The following is an 18,550-nucleotide window of genomic DNA, read 5'->3' on the forward strand; positions in this document are numbered from 1 at the left end:
CAGACTATTAGACCTAGTATAAAAAAGGATCAAACTACATGTGCTATAGCTGTTGTAAGTAAGAAGGTAAATATTAGCTAGATATTAGGCCATACAATTATTAGACCTGATATTATTGTTATCAAGTGAGGACACAATTATTGTCTATATGCTGTAAACTGCAGTGATGTAGGCTAATTTGAATAACCGCTCACACATCCTGTTTTGTTTCATACCGAAATAACTGCATACAGTAGGGTACCAGCCTAGGCCTGAGTATGCAGCCAGTTGGATCAGTCTGGATCTATTCTTGACAGTTTAGAAGGTCCAGAAAGGTACATTATTAGGTCACTCATACGGTGTAGGCCTATTTAGTCAGGATGTAGTCCGGGGGTTAACAGGATAGGGCAATACGGGCTCCCCCTTTCCAACTCCCTGCCCGTTCTTAACGCTGTAGCCTATTTCCCATCCAGCAAGCAGGCGCAAGCGTGCATCTCTCCTACAATAGGATATTAGTAGGCTAAAGAAAATAAATCGAAATACCTGTCAAATAAGCTTTTGTAGACTGGCTTTTCCTTGGACTCCACAATATTTAAAAGGAATAGCCGTGGCAGCGGAGAGGATAAGTGCGTAATTGCTCATCAGAGCAATGAAGACAGACAGACAGGCTGGAGATGTACTGTGACCTAGAGTCTAAGTTAGAAGCTTATGCATATCAGACCATAATTCATGAGCTCAATGTTAGGCATAATACTGCAGTGAATTTATCCAGTCAATTTACACAGTGAAAGAAAAATGGTTTTTCAGATAGTGAAATCATAGTTAGCGCTCCCGATGCTGCGCTGAGTGCGGTCCCTCCAAGTCCGTGGGTACATTGTTTTTTAGGGACAAGAAATGTACCCTACCTAGGCTACAACAACACAATGTAATGAAGTATGTTATTATTGTTTTCAAGTGCGTACCAAACTCTAGTCTGGGCCATAAACTGCAGTGAATACCCTATGTCATTTGAATAACCGCCCAAAAGCCTGCCGTTTAAAATACATATTAATTTGGAAATAAATGACACTAACATGCCTGACTGGACAACCGTTTGGATCCGTTATGTTTTTGTTATGAGCAGTTCAGCCTATAAGGTCCAGGCACATCAGCAGGACAATAACACACGGTGTATTTTGTCATGATTTCTCCGCTAACAGAAACATGCTAATGCAGGAGTTCCTAGTGGCGCGCGTATGAATTATGATAATGCGCAAGCACGAGGAGAGAAACATGTATCCATAGTTTCCGCGTTTGGCGTCATCTTTTTAAAAGCGTTCGAAAATGAGGTGGATAACTCCCTGTACAAACATTTAGATAATCAAGTTCACATTCACAGCTGTTCTTCTACTGTACACTGAAGTTTCTCTTAGGTGCAGATCTAGGATCAGATTACCCATCCTCCAATCGTAACCTTAACTATTAGCGGGAAAGCCACAAAACTGCTCTTAGATCATTGTCTAGGATTCAACTTCATCCCCAAGTCGAGCTGTATGTATACTTAGTTTAGATGTGCTATTTAACGGTGCAGTGTCCCTTTTTATTTGCTATCCGTGGCACATTGAAACAACAACGCAAAAGAAAGTATTTTCAGTGTCTGTCTTTCTCCATGCCTTTCTTCGTTAGTTTAAAACCCATACTTTTAAAAACCCTTTTTTGATGTTAGGACTATATCCTCTGCAAGTGTGGTCTCAATATCATTTTGCCCTGGGAGCCATATTACTTAAATCGGCTCAGGGGCCACTTTTGAATCATGGGCCTGTAGTTTGAGACCCCTGATCTACAAGCACTGAGCAGATACAGTAAAGCATTGTGAATAACGTTAGATGGAGGAACTTAGGCATCTGTGCAGATGTACAAAGCTACTTCATATAGTACACCACAAGCAGAGGCTTCAGTACAGAATACAATTTGTCTAATATTGTGATTGATGACTACATTTCCCACAATTCATCTTGCGCTGAAAACTTGCCCTTGAAAATAAGTCAACCCACTGCATCATACTCAAATCTCACTGACCCTCATACAGAGTAGTTGTTGCTTATGTAAAACTATGTCGTGTTTCATTTGATATATATATATATATAGTGTTTTTTATTATTCTCTTAAGACATACATTTTAAAACTTGAGGTGGTGAAACTGTAAAGCAATATTTAAAAAGCACTGCACACTGTCTTTTTATCAGTTGGGTTTTGTTTGGTTATGAGGTTGTTTTTCTTGTTGTTGTTTACAAGTGGAGAAAAGGTGGGATCCTACACCTTTGTTGTGTGTGTGCGTGTGTTTGTGTGCGATCCTACGCAGTTTCACACAAATGTGGCATTTCAGGGACGCATCATACCACCGCCTCCCCAACACCCCCGCGCTCTGTGGTAAGAATCTACCGGAACCGCGTCTGTTTGTGTTCTAGATTTAGCATTGTTCAGGGCAACCAGCTGAACCTTCCCATAATTGGAGTTGGTTGCTATGGGTATATATTTCCATCTTTTTAGTTACACTGTGCATCCCAAACGGCACCCTATCCTCTATATAGTGCACTACTTTAGGCCAGAGCTCTATGGGCCCAGGTCAAAAGTAGTGTACTACGTAGTGAACAGGGTGCCATGTTGGACGTGGCCTGTAACTTTTCTCAGATGTACTCCTGTCTAGGTTATGTTTGTGCCACGTGAAATAAATAATTGAGGGAATAACTTAATAAAAACGTGACACCCACCTTGACACAAGCTGACGTGTGCTCCTCAACCAACCCCATTTAGTTTACCTCAGCAAGGTCATAGCCATGGCTTGTAGTGTTGTACTGCTCACTGCTAAGTACTGTAATACTGAAGCATAACATTGATAATTGATTGGTTGATTGATTGAGTGGCTAACTAAGTGATTGGGGGGGGGGGGGGGTGTATTCTATGGCCTCATTCTTCTCCCCCTTCAGTATCCATAGATCTGACCGAAGCTAAAACATCATCATACTGCCTATCCACCTACCAAGTCATTTCAGATCTGTGAATACAGGAAGAAAGATAGAAAGCATTTGAGACACAATTCTGTTGAGTGATATTGAGTCAGAATTTTTTTTGGGGGGGGGGGCACTAAAATCACTCCATACACTCCCATCCTTCCAGACCAAACTAGACCTCGTTTCCTCAAAAGCCTAATCCCTTGACCCATGACCCCTCTCAGTCGGACCACTCCCCGTTGTCCTCCCCGCCGGAGTCTGACTCTGATTCGCTGTACTCGACGGCGATGCGACGTGAGAGAATGGTGGCCACGTCGTTTCCTACGGGCTCTCTCTTCGCTTCCTGCTCTCTCTGCTCCTGTACCTTCCTCAATTGGATACCTGGAAGATGGAGGGATGGAGAGAGGGGTTAAATACATACCTACCAGAGGAGGCTGGTGGGAGTAGCTATATGAGAACACACACACACACACACGCGGATGAGAGAGGAAGTTATAGAGGCTCAAAGATCATGCTAACCTCTCACCATTACCAATAACAGGGGAGGTGGTATGAAACGTATGCCAGCGTAACTTTCTCACTCATCACTATTCACAATACATTCAGGATTATCCGTAATCACGGTAGCATCAACATTACAGATTATCTCGATTGCTTGAGCACATTTGTCCAAACAGAATTAACTTTTTCAAAACAATTAACAAGCAGCCCCAATCTGAAACACATTTTGTTTGCAAAATGTATTAAGCCTCATGGACACACACACACACACACACACACACACACACACACACACACACACACACACACACACACACACACACACACACACACACACACATCACACACATACACAAACCGAAAACAAACTTAAACATGAAAGGAAACACAAATGGAAACAAACACACGCACTCACTCACACACATTCTCCCTCCCTCCCTCCCCTCCTACCTCGCTCTCTCTCTCCCATCCCCCCTCCCTCCCTCCCTCCCTCCCTCCCTCCCTCCCTCCCTCCCTCCCTCCCTCTCTCTCTCTCCCATCCCCCCTCTCTCTCTCCCTCCCTCCCTCCCTCCCTCCCTTCCTCTCTCCCTCCCTCTCTCCCATCCCCCCTCTTTCTCTCCCTTCCTCTCTCTCTCTCTCCCTTCCATTCTCTCTCTCTCTCTTCCTCTCTCTCTCTCTCCCTTCCATTCTCTCTCTCTCTCTTCCTCTCTCTCTCTCTCTCTTCCTCTCTCTCTCTCTCTCTTCCTCTCTCTCTCTCCCTTTCTCCTCCCTCCCTCCCTCCCTCCCTCCCTCCCTCCCCCTCCTTCCTTCCTTCCTTCCTTCCTTCCTTCCTTCCTTCCTTCCTTCCTTCCTTCCTTCCTTCCTTCCTTCCTTCCTTCCTTCCTTCCTTCCTTCCTTCCTTCCTTCCTTCCTTCCTTCCTTCATTCCTCTCTCTCTCCCTCTCTCTCTCCCTTCCTCCCTCCCTTTCTCTCTCTCCCTTCCTTCATTCCTCCTTCCCTCCCTCCCTCCCTTCCTCCTTCTCTCTCTCCCTTCCTCTCCCTTCCTCCCTCCCTCTCTCCCTTCCTCCCTCCCTCCCAATCTCCCTCCCTCTCTCCCTTCCTCTCTCTTTCCCTTCCTCCTCTGTCCCTTCCTCCTTCTCTCCCTTCCTACATCCATCCTTTCCTCCCTCCATCTCACCTCTACGTATGGCAGCCAACAGGTCGCTGCGGGCATCGCTTATCGGAATCATCGGCATCTGGCCCTTCCTGGTGGGCGGAGCTTCTCCTTGAGACCCACCAATAGCGTGAGCTGGAGACAGGATGTGGGAGGGGGGCAGGCCTGGTGGGGGAGGAGGGGGGGCAGAGGGAGGGGCGTGAGAGGGGGAGGGGACATAGTGGGCAGGGGGGGCGGGAGGAGGAGGGGAGGGACTGTAAGAACGGGACATGATGGCCACGGCCCCAGGGGGGAGGGAGGGAGGAGGGAGAGAGGGGGGAGGGAGGGGGGAGGAGGAGGTAGAGTCGAAGGCAGTCTGGGCGGAGGGGATGATTGGGGGAGGAGGGGGAGGGGCTGGGGGGATGAAGTACTCCGGGATGGTGGATGGCTGGCCGCTGAGGGAGGAGAGAGAAAGAACAGACAACTGAATCAGACAACATCTCTCTCTCATCAGTGAATCAGACAACACCTCTCTCTCATCATGACACTGAATCAGACAACACCTCTCTCTCATCATGACACTGAATCAGACAACACCTCTCTCTCATCATGACAGTGGGAGGACAACACCTCTCTCTCATCATGACAGTGAATCAGACAACACCTCTCTCTCATCATGACTCTGAATCAGACAACACCTCTCTCTCATCATGACAATGAATCAGACAACACCTCTCTCTCATCATGACAGTGGGAGGACAACACCTCTCTCTCATCATGACAGTGAATCAGACAACACCTCTCTCTCATCATGACAGTGGGAGGACAACACCTCTCTCTCAAGATGACAGTGGGAGGACAACACCTCTCTCTCATCATGACAGTGGGCGGACAACACCTCTCTCTCAACATGACAGTGAATCAGACAACACCTCTCTCTCATCATGACAGTGGGCGGACAACACCTCTCTCTCATCATGACAGTGGGCGGACAACACCTCTCTCTCATCAAGACAGTGAATCACATAACACCTCTCTCTCATCATGACAGTGAATCAGACAACACCTCTCTCTCAACATGACAGTGAATCAGACAACACCTCTCTCTCATCATGACAGTGGGAGGACAACACCTCTCTCTCATCATGACAGTGAATCAGACAACACCTCTCTCTCATCATGACAGTGGGAGGACAACACCTCTCTCTCATCATGACAGTGAATCAGACAACACCTCTCTCTCAAGATGACAGTGAATCAGACAACACCTCTCTCTCAACATGACAGTGGGCGGACAACACCTCTCTCTCATCATGACAGTGGGAGGACAACACCTCTCTCTCAACATGACAGTGGGCGGACAACATCTCTCTCTCATCATGACAGTGGGCGGACAACACCTCTCTCTCAACATGACAGTGGGCGGACAACACCTCTCTCTCAACATGATAGTGGGCAGACAACACCTCTCTCTCATCATGACAGTGGGAGGACAACACCTCTCTCTCATCATGACAGCGGGAGGACAACACCTCTCTCTCATCATGACAGTGGGAAGACAACACCTCTCTCTCATCATGACAGTGGGAGGACAACACCTCTCTCTCATCATGACAGTGGGAGGACAACACCTCTCTCTCATCATGACAGTGGGAGGACAACACCTCTCTCTCATCATGACAGTGAATCAGACAACACCTCTCTCTCATCATGACAGTGAATCATACAACACCTTTCTCTCATCATGACAGTGGGAGGACAACACCTCTCTCTCATCATGACAGTGAATCATACAACACCTCTCTCTCATCATGACAGTGAATCAGACAACATCTCTCTCTCATCATGACAGTGGGAGGACAACACCTCTCTCTCAACATGACAGTGGGAGGACAACACCTCTCTCTCATCATGACAGTGGGAGGACAACACCTCTCTCTCATCATGACAGTGGGAGGACAACACCTCTCTCTCAACATGACAGTGGGAGGACAACACCTCTCTCTCATCATGACAGTGGGAGGACAACACCTCTCTCTCATCATGACAGTGGGAGGACAACACCTCTCTCTCAACATGACAGTGGGAGGACAACACCTCTCTCTCATCATGACAGTGGGAGGACAACACCTCTCTCTCATCATGACAGTGGGCGGACAACACCTCTCTCTCATCATGACAGTGGGCGGACAACACCTCTCTCTCATCATGACAGTGAATCAGACAACACCTCTCTCTCATCATGACAGTGGGAGGACAACACCTCTCTCTCATCATGACAGTGAATCAGACAACACCTCTCTCTCATCATGACAGTGGGAGGACAACACCTCTCTCTCAACATGACAGTGGGAGGACAACACCTCTCTCTCAACATGACAGTGGGAGGACAACACCTCTCTCTCATCATGACAGTGGGAGGACAACACCTCTCTCTCATCATGACAGTGGGCGGACAACACCTCTCTCTCGTCATGACAGTGGGAGGACAACACCTCTCTCTCATCATGACAGTGGGCGGACAACACCCCCCTCTCGTCATGACAGTGGGAGGACAACACCTGTCTCTCATCATGACAGTGGGCGGACAACACCTGTCTCTCATCATGACAGTGGGAGGACAACACCTCTCTCTCGTCATGACAGTGGGAGGACAACACCTCTCTCTCGTCATGACAGTGGGAGGACAACACAACATATCATCGCGTGACTCCAATTTTGCTTCGATATGATGGTTATTATTTCAATATAAGGCGATTCCACTGCCATTTCCTGTGTAATTAATTTTACAGACACAAAACGACTCCACTGTGTTGAATGAACAAATGATCTGATCACGTTTCCATCACACCTGTCGATATTATTCTGACTTTTTTCGCATAAAAACTGTAGATGGAAACGTGGTCAGCATCATATATACTTTTTGAGAACAAAACATTTGTGTTGGCGTGATTTATCTGAGAGGTTTTACTGTCCACAGTACGTACACAGCTTTGCAGGCCTGCAATTGAGTGTTAAAGTCAGATTGACAAAATAAACCTAACAGTCTACTAATTAATGTAACTGATATATAGATATGGAATAGGTCCTAATGTATTGACACAATACCTAGTAGCCTGCAGTACGTGGTCGTTGACTTACCCATGAGCCCTGTAGTCCTTGACGGACTGCTGACGTGGACCGTTGAGCGCCCCTCCCTCGGAGTGGGCGGGGGGGTGGGTGGGGGGGCTGGGTGCGCCCCAGTGATGCGATTTGTCGTACTGCCGCGGCTGCCCCAGAGGGGGGGTTGGCTCTGGGGTACCCTCCCCTGTCCAGAGACTGAGTCTGGGGGGCTTGGGTGAGGTGGGGGGCACCATCAATGGGGTGGGGGGCAGAGGTGGGCTGGGAGGGGTGGTTAGGGCTGGCAGGGTAGGAATGCTCGCCCATGTCTGATGCCATCGACCTGTGAGGGGTGGAGTAGGAGGGGATAAAGTTACCTAGATGCCATCGACCTGGGAGGGGTGGAGTAGGGGGGGGGGGGGAGATAAAGTGGCCTAGTTTCTGTGGTTGTAGATACTTTAACTTGTCATATCCTTAACAAGGACACACACTCATCGATATAATCAGAAATAAATTCTACAAAGACGTGTAGTGTTTTCCACTCTGCAGCAGAGGGCAGTAGAATGCTAACCAGTATCTATTCAATCAGCAGAGGGCAGTAGAATGCTAACCAGTGTCTGTCCAATCAGCAGAGGTCAGTAGAAGGCTAGCCAGTGTCTGTCCAATCAGCAGAGGTCAGTGGACGGCTAGCCAGTGTCTGTCCAATCAGCAGAGGTCAGTAGAAGGCTAGTCAGTGTCTGTCCAATCAGCAGAGGTCAGTAGAAGGCTAGCCAGTGTCTGTCCAATCAGCAGAGGTCAGTAGAAGGCTAGTCAGTGTCTGTCCAATCAGCAGAGGTCAGTAGAAGGCTAGTCAGTGTCTGTCCAATCAGCAGAGGTCAGTAGAAGGCTAGCCAGTGTCTGTCCAATCAGCAGAGGTCAGTGGACGGCTAGCCAGTGTCTGTCCAATCAGCAGAGGTCAGTAGAAGGCTAGTCAGTGTCTGTCCAATCAGCAGAGGTCAGTAGAAGGCTAGTCAGTGTCTGTCCAATCAGCAGAGGTCAGTAGAAGGCTAGTCAGTGTCTGTCCAATCAGCAGAGGTCAGTAGAAGGCTAGTCAGTGTCTGTCCAATCAGCAGAGGTCAGTAGAAGGCTAGCCAGTGTCTGTCCAATCAGCAGAGGACAGTAGAAGGCTAGCCAGTGTCTGTCCAATCAGCAGAGGTCAGTAGAAGGCTAACCAGTATCTATCCAATCAGCAGAGGACAGTAGAAGGCTAGCCAGTGTCTGTCCAATCAGCAGAGGTCAGTAGAAGGCTAGCCAGTGTCTGTCCAATCAGCAGAGGTCAGTAGAAGGCTAGCCAGTGTCTGTCCAATCAGCAGACGTCAGTAGAAGGCTAGCCAGTGTCTGTCCAATCAGCAGAGGTCAGTAGAAGGCTAGTCAGTGTCTGTCCAATCAGCAGAGGTCAGTAGAAGGCTAGTCAGTGTCTGTCCAATCAGCAGAGGACAGTAGAAGGCTAGCCGGTGTCTGTCCAATCAGCAGAGGGCAGTAGAATGCTAGCCAGTGTCTGTCCAATCAGCAGAGGTCAGTAGAAGGCTAACCAGTGTCTGTCCAATCAGCAGAGGTCAGTAGAATGCTAGCCAGTGTCTGTCCAATCAGCAGAGGTCAGTAGAAGGCTAACCAGTGTCTGTCCAATCAGCAGAGGGCAGTAGAATGCTAGCCAGTGTCTGTCCAATCAGCAGAGGTCAGTAGAAGGCTAGCCAGTGTCTGTCCAATCAGCAGAGGTCAGTAGAAAGCTAGCCAGTGTCACACTATATACAGGGTCAGTTAATACCATACTATATACAGGGTCAGTTACAATACCATACTATATACAGGGTCAGTTATAATACCATACTATATACAGGGTCAGTTATAATACCATACTATATACAGGGTCAGTTATAATACCATACTATATACAGGGTCAGTTATAATACCATACTATATACAGGGTCAGTTATAATACCATACTATATACAGGATCAGTTAATACCATACTATATACAGGGTCAGTTATAATACCATACTATATACAGGGTCAGTTACAATACCATACTATATACAGGGTCAGTTATAATACCATACTATATACAGGGTCAGTTATAATACCATACCATATACAGGGTCAGTTATAATACCATACTATATACAGGGTCAGTTAATACCATACTATATACAGGGTCAGTTATAATACCATACTATATACAGGGTCAGTTATAATACCATACTATATACAGGGTCAGTTCAATACCATACTATATACAGGGTCAGTTATAATACCATACTATATACAGGGTCAGTTATAATACCATACTATATACAGGGTCAGTTATAATACCATACTATATACAGGGTCAGTTATAATACCATACTATATACAGGATCAGTTACAATACCATACTATATACAGGGTCAGTTAATACCATATTATATACAGGGTCAGTTATAATACCATACTATATACAGGGTCAGTTATAATACCATACTATATACAGGGTCAGTTACAATACCATACTATATACAGGGTCAGTTATAATACCATACTAAATACAGGGTCAGTTATAATACCATACTATATACAGGGTCAGTTATAATACCATAGTATATACAGGGTCAGTTACAATACCATACTATATACAGGGTCAGTTATAATACCATACTATATACAGGGTCAGTTACAATACCATATTATATACAGGGTCAGTTACAATCAGTTATAATACCATACTATATACAGGGTCAGTTACAATACCATACTATATACAGGGTCAGTTATAATACCATACTATATACAGGGTCAGTTATAATACCATACTATATACAGGGTCAGTTATAATACCATACTATATACAGGGTCAGTTAATACCATATTATATACAGGGTCAGTTATAATACCATACTATATACAGGGTCAGTTAATACCATACTATATACAGGGTCAGTTACAATACCATACTATATACAGGGTCAGTTATAATACCATACTATATACAGGGTCAGTTACAATACCATACTATATACAGGGTCAGTTAATACCATATTATATACAGGGTCAGTTAATACCATATTATATACAGGGTCAGTTATAATACCATACTATATACAGGGTCAGTTACAATACCATACTATATACAGGGTCAGTTATAATACCATATTATATACAGGGTCAGTTACAATACCATACTATATACAGGGTCAGTTACAATACCATACTATATACAGGGTCAGTTATAATACCATACTATATACAGGGTCAGTTATAATACCATACTATATACAGGGTCAGTTATAATACCATAGTATATACAGGGTCAGTTACAATACCATACTATATACAGGGTCAGTTATAATACCATATTATATACAGGGTCAGTTACAATACCATACTATATACAGGGTCAGTTACAATACCATACTATATACAGGGTCAGTTAATACCATATTATATACAGGGTCAGTTATAATACCATACTATATACAGGGTCAGTTATAATACTATACTATATACAGGGTCAGTTACAATACCATACTATATACAGGGTCAGTTAATACCATATTATATACAGGGTCAGTTAATACCATATTATATACAGGGTCAGTTATAATACCATACTATATACAGGGTCAGTTATAATACCATACTATATACAGGGTCAGTTATAATACCATATTATATACAGGGTCAGTTATAATACCATATTATATACAGGGTCAGTTCAATACCATAGTATATACAGGGTCAGTTATAATACCATACTATATACAGGGTCAGTTACAATACCATACTATATACAGGGTCAGTTATAATACCATACTATATACAGGGTCAGTTATAATACCATATTATATACAGGGTCAGTTATAATACCATATTATATACAGGGTCAGTTCAATACCATACTATATACAGGGTCAGTTATAATACCATATTATATACAGGGTCAGTTACAATACCATACTATATACAGGGTCAGTTATAATACCATATTATATACAGGGTCAGTTACAATACCATACTATATACAGGGTCAGTTACAATACCATACTATATACAGGGTCAGTTAATACCATATTATATACAGGGTCAGTTATAATACCATACTATATACAGGGTCAGTTATAATACTATACTATATACAGGGTCAGTTACAATACCATACTATATACAGGGTCAGTTAATACCATATTATATACAGGGTCAGTTAATACCATATTATATACAGGGTCAGTTATAATACCATACTATATACAGGGTCAGTTATAATACCATACTATATACAGGGTCAGTTATAATACCATATTATATACAGGGTCAGTTATAATACCATATTATATACAGGGTCAGTTCAATACCATAGTATATACAGGGTCAGTTATAATACCATACTATATACAGGGTCAGTTACAATACCATACTATATACAGGGTCAGTTATAATACCATACTATATACAGGGTCAGTTATAATACCATATTATATACAGGGTCAGTTATAATACCATATTATATACAGGGTCAGTTCAATACCATACTATATACAGGGTCAGTTATAATACCATATTATATACAGGGTCAGTTATAATACCATATTATATACAGGGTCAGTTATAATACCATACTATATACAGGGTCAGTTATAATACCATACTATATACAGGGTCAGTTATAATACCATACTATATACAGGGTCAGTTCAATACCATACTATATACAGGGTCAGTTACAATACCATACTATATACAGGGTCAGTTTAATACCATACTATATACAGGGTCAGTTATAATACCATACTATTTACAGGGTCAGTTATAATACCATACCATATACAGGGTCAGTTAATACCATACTATATACAGGGTCAGTTACAATACCATACTATATACAGGATCAGTTAATACCATACTATATACAGGGTCAGTTATAATACCATACTATATACAGGGTCAGTTATAATACCATACTATATACAGGGTCAGTTACAATACCATACTATATACAGGGTCAGTTAATACCATACTATATACAGGGTCAGTTATAATACCATACTATATACAGGGTCAGTTACAATACCATACTATATACAGGGTCAGTTACAATACCATACTATATACAGGGTCAGTTATAATACCATACTAAATACAGGGTCAGTTATAATACCATACTATATACAGGGTCAGTTACAATACCATACTATATACAGGGTCAGTTATAATACCATACTATATACAGGGTCAGTTATAATACCATACTATATACAGGGTCAGTTACAATACCATACTATATACAGGGTCAGTTATAATACCATACTAAATACAGGGTCAGTTATAATACCATACTATATACAGGGTCAGTTATAATACCATACTATATACAGGGTCAGTTATAATAACATATTATATACAGGGTCAGTTACAATACCATATTATATACAGGGTCAGTTATAATACCATACTATATACAGGGTCAGTTACAATACCATACTATATACAGGGTCAGTTACAATACCATATTATATACAGGGTCAGTTCAATACCATACTATATACAGGGTCAGTTACAATACCATACTATATACAGGGTCAGTTAATACCATATTATATACAGGGTCAGTTCAATACCATACTATATACAGGGTCAGTTACAATACCATATTATATACAGGGTCAGTTATAATACCATAGTCTGGCCAAATGAGCCATTTAAAACATTCAGATTGATTGACTGATTGATTTATTGACTGATTAATTAATTAAATGAACCTACCTGTTATCAGGTGATAATGATCCCTCGGAGGACATTCCGTGGTAGGGTGAGGGGGTGAGTCGTGTATCTGGGCGGAACTCCTTATCATAGGCCATCATATTCCACTCCTGTCTGCGATTCCTGGCCTTCCTCACCTTCTTCACCTCTCTGCCCGGGTCCTCCACCTGTTTCTGCTGCTCCTGATGGAGGGATAGTGGAGAGGGATGGATAGGTGGAGGGATGGAGAGAAACCAAGATAAGGAGAATTATTATTTCTAGATACTTTCTCCTCTTTGAGACACATGGAAAGAAAGCCCCTCCACCATTATCGACTACACATCCTACCTTCACAACACTCAGTCCCACTAATGGAAGCTTTTAGGAATCAGCCTAAAACATAATAAACACAACATAAAACAATGGGATGGGGAACTGGCAAGCAGTCTGCTTTAAGGGGACACAGAGACAGGGATGCAGACGGAGGGTCCAGGGTCCTGGTGGAGAGAAGAGAGGGGTTGGGAGAGGGGGTCAGTTACAGTACCATACTATATAGAGAGGGGACATGAACACCACAGGACCAATCACCCAACACAGACAGATGGACATGTTAAGTGAGGACAGGGGACATAGAAACGGGGAACGTCGCAGACACGGACAGGGGGACAGTGGGGGGCATCGTGGTGGTGGTGGGGGTCTTACTGAGCTGGGCAGGGGGCTGCGTGGTGGAGCCTGTCTGCTGTGGGGTCTACCCTGGTCACAGTGGGCTGGACAGCTGGTCTGGATGGAGAGAGAGAGACGTCTACTGGGTTAGAGAGGTAGAGATATAGACAATGTGTCCAGAGAGAGAGACGTCTACTGGGTTAGAGAGATAGAGATATAGACAAGGTGTCCAGAGAGAGAGACGTCTACTGGGTTAGAGAGGTAGAGATATAGACAAGGTGTCCAGAGAGAGAGACGTCTACTGGGTTAGAGAGGTAGAGATATAGACAAGGTGTCCAGAGAGAGAGACGTCTACTGGGTTAGAGAGGTAGAGATATAGACAATGTGTCCAGAGAGAGAGACGTCTACTGGGTTAGAGAGGTAGAGATATAGACAAGGTGTCCAGAGAGAGAGACGTCTACTGGGTTAGAGAGGTAGAGATATAGACAAGGTGTCCAGAGAGAGAGACGTCTACTGGGTTAGAGAGGTAGAGATATAGACAATGTGTCCAGAGAGAGAGACGTCTACTGGGTTAGAGAGATAGAGATATAGACAATGTGTCCAGAGAGAGAGACGTCTACTGGGTTAGAGAGGTAGAGATATAGACAATGTGTCCAGAGAGAGAGACGTCTACTGGGTTAGAGAGGTAGAGATATAGACAAGGTGTCCAGAGAGAGAGACGTCTACTGGGTTAGAGAGGTAGAGATATAGACAAGGTGTCCAGAGAGAGAGACGTCTACTGGGTTAGAGAGATAGAGATATAGACAAGGTGTCCAGAGAGAGAGACGTCTACTGGGTTAGAGAGGTAGAGATATAGACAAGGTGTCCAGAGAGAGAAGGAAGAGGAGTGTGGAAGAGGCAGCAGCTGGTGAGGAAGAAGATCAAGAGTCTGGAGTTTCTGACCCTCTAGAGTTTGACATGTAGGAATAAAAGGCAGGTGAGTAGTGGGTAATAGTAGTGGGTGATAGTAGTCGTCGGTAGTGGGTGATAGTAGTGGGTGATAGTAGTGGGTGATAGTAGTGGTTGGTAGTGGGTGATAGTAGTGGTCGGTAGTGGGTGATAGTAGTGGTCGGTAGTGGGTGATAGTAGTGGTCGGTAGTGGGTGATAGTAGTGGTTGGTAGTGGGTGAAAGTAGTGGGTGATAGTAGTGGTTGGTAGTGAGTGATAGTAGTGGTCGGTAGTGGGTGATAGTAGTGGTTGGTAGTGGGTGAAAGTAGTGGGTGATAGTAGTGGTTGGTAGTGGGTGATAGTAGTGGTCGGTAGTGGGTGATAGTAGTGGTTGGTAGTGGGTGATAGTAGTGGTTGGTAGTGGGTAATAGTAGTGGTCGGTAGTGGGTGATAGTAGTGGTTGGTAGTGGGTGATAGTAGTGGTCGGTAGTGGGTGATAGTAGTGGTCGGTAGTGGGTGATAGTAGTGGTTGGTAGTGGGTGATAGTAGTGGGTGATAGTAGTGGTTGGTAGTGAGTGATAGTAGTGGTCGGTAGTGAGTGATAGTAGTGGTCGGTAGTGGGTGATAGTAGTGGTTGGTAGTGGGTGATAGTAGTGGTTGGTAGTGGGTGATAGTAGTGGGTGATAGTAGTGGTTGGTAATGGGTGATAGTAGTGGTCGGTAGTGGGTGATAGTAGTGGTTGGTAGTGGGTGATAGTAGTGGTTGGTAGTGGGTGATAGTAGTGGTTGGTAGTGGGTGATAGTAGTGGTTGGTAGTGGGTGATAGTAGAGGTCGGTAGTGGGTGATAGTAGTGGTCGGTAGTGGGTGATAGTAGTGGGTGATAGTAGTGGTTGGTAGTGGGTGATAGTAGTGGTCGGTAGTGGGTGATAGTAGTGGTCGGTAGTGGGTGATAGTAGTTGTTGGTAGTGGGTGATAGTAGTGGGTGATAGTAGTGGTCGGTAGTGGGTGATAGTAGAGGTCGGTAGTGGGTGATAGTAGTGGTTGGTAGTGGGTGATAGTAGTGGATGATAGTAGTGGTTGGCAGTGGGTGATAGTAGTGGGTGATAGTAGTGGGTGATAGTAGTGGTTGGTAGTGGGTGATAGTAGTGGATGATAGTAGTGGTTGGCAGTGGGTGATAGTAGTGGGTGATAGTAGTGGTGATAGTAGTGGGTGATAGTAGTGGGTGATAGTAGTGGTCGGTAGTGGGTGATAGTAGCGGTTGGTAGTGGGTGATAGTAGTGGGTGATAGTAGTGGGTGATAGTAGTGGTTGGTAGTGGGTGATAGTAGTGGGTGATAGTAGTGGATGATAGTAGTGGTTGGCAGTGGGTGATAGTAGTGGTTGGTAGTGGGTGATAGTAGTGGGTGATAGTAGTGGTCGGTAGTGGGTGATAGTAGTGGTCGGTAGTGGGTGATAGTAGCGGTTGGTAGTGGGTGATAGTAGTGGGTGATAGTAGTGGGTGATAGTAGTGGTTGGCAGTGGGTGATAGTAGTGGTTGGTAGTGGGTGATAGTAGTGGGTGATAGTAGTGGTCGGTAGTGGGTGATAGTAGTGGTCGGTAGTGGGTGATAGTAGCGGTTGGTAGTGGGTGATAGTAGTGGGTGATAGTAGTGGGTGATAGTAGAGGTTGGTAGTGGGTGATAGTAGTGGTCGGTAGTGGGTGATAGTAGTGGAGAATGAGGGAGAAGGAGGAGATGTACTGTAGTGTTTGGACTGGTTAGACAGGAGGAGAGGTAGTGTGTGGACTGGTTAGACAGGAGGAGAGGTAGTGTTTGGACTGGTTAGACAGTAGGAGAGGTAGTGTTTGGACTGGTTAGACAGGAGGAGAGGTAGTGTTTTGGACTGGTTAGACATTAGGAGAGGTAGTGTGTGGACTGGTTAGACAGGAGGAGAGGTAGTGTTTGGACTGGTTAGACAGGAGGAGAGGTAGTGTTTGGACTGGTTAGACAGTAGGAGAGGTAGTGTTTGGACTGGTTAGACAGGAGGAGAGGTAGTGTTTGGACTGGTTAGACAGTAGGAGAGGTAGTGTTTGGACTGGTTAGACAGGAGGAGAGGTAGTGTTTGGACTGGTTAGACATTAGGAGAGGTAGTGTGTGGACTGGTTAGACAGGAGGAGAGGTAGTGTTTGGACTGGTTAGACAGGAGGAGAGGTAGTGTTTGGACTGGTTAGACAGTAGGAGAGGTAGTGTTTGGATTGGTTAGACAGGAGGAGAGGTAGTGTTTGGACTGGTTAGACAGGAGGAGAGGTAGTGTTTGGACTGGTTAGACAGGAGGAGAGGTAGTGTTTGGACTGGTTAGACAGTAGAAGAGGTAGTGTTTGGACTGGTTAGACAGGAGGAGAGGTAGTGTTTGGACTGGTTAGACATTAGGAGAGGTAGTGTTTGGACTGGTTAGACAGGAGGAGAGGTAGTGTTTGGACTGGTTAGACAGGAGGAGAGGTAGTGTTTGGACTGGTTAGACATTAGGAGAGGTAGAGTTTGGACAGGTTAGACAGTAGGAGAGGTAGTGTTTGGACTGGTTAGACAGGAGGAGAGGTAGTGTTTGGACTGGTTAGACATTAGGAGAGGTAGTGTTTGGACTGGTTAGACAGGAGGAGAGGTAGTGTTTGGACTGGTTAGACAGTAGGAGAGGTAGTGTTTGGACTGGTTAGACAGGAGAAGAGGTAGTGTTTGGACTGGTTAGACATTAGGAGAGGTAGTGTTTGGACTGGTTAGACATTAGGAGAGGTAGTGTTTGGACTGGTTAGACAGTAGGAGAGGTAGTGTTTGGACTGGTTAGACAGGAAGAGAGGTAGTGTTTGGACTGGTTAGACAGTAGGAGAGGTAGTGTTTGGACTGGTTAGACAGTAGGAGAGGTAGTGTTTGGACTGGTTCTACTAGGCAAGGGGGTGAGGTTGACTTCAACAACACAGTGTTGCAAAGCAAAGGGAAGGTGTGAGAGAAACAAAGATACAAGAAGCAGAAGCAGGTGGAGACGTAAAAGAAAATAACTTCAGCAGTGAAGTTCTCTGGAAGCAGTTCAGGACACTGTTCTATACAGTACAGTTCAGGACACTGTTCTATACAGTACAGTTCAGGACACTGTTCTATACAGTACAGTTCAGGACACTGTTCTATACAGTACAGTTCAGGACACTGTTCTATACAGTACAGTTCAGGACACTGTTCTTTACAGTACAGTTCAGGACACTGTTCTATACAGTACAGTTCAGGACACTGTTCTATACAGTACAGTTCAGGACACTGTTCTATACAGTACAGTTCAGAACACTGTTCTATACAGTACAGTTCAGGACACTGTTCCATACAGTACAGTTCAGGACACTGTTCTATACAGTACAGTTCAGGACACTGTTCTTTACAGTACAGTTCAGGACACTGTTCTATACAGTACAGTTCAGGACACTGTTCTATACAGTACAGTTCAGGACACTGTTCTATACAGTACAGTTCAGGACCTGTTCTATAGTACAG

General features: G+C 44.5%; 1 pseudogene; it reads right to left on the reverse strand.

The window, feature by feature from the left end:
• Positions 1 to 1,534: 1,534 nt before the first annotated feature.
• Positions 1,535 to 18,550, reverse strand: part of LOC115194999 (wiskott-Aldrich syndrome protein family member 3-like) — an 18,022-nt pseudogene continuing 1,006 nt past the window's right edge.

The sequence above is a fragment of the Salmo trutta genome, chromosome 5, assembly GCF_901001165.1.
Source record: "Salmo trutta chromosome 5, fSalTru1.1, whole genome shotgun sequence".
Classification (NCBI taxonomy): Eukaryota; Metazoa; Chordata; class Actinopteri; order Salmoniformes; family Salmonidae; genus Salmo; species Salmo trutta.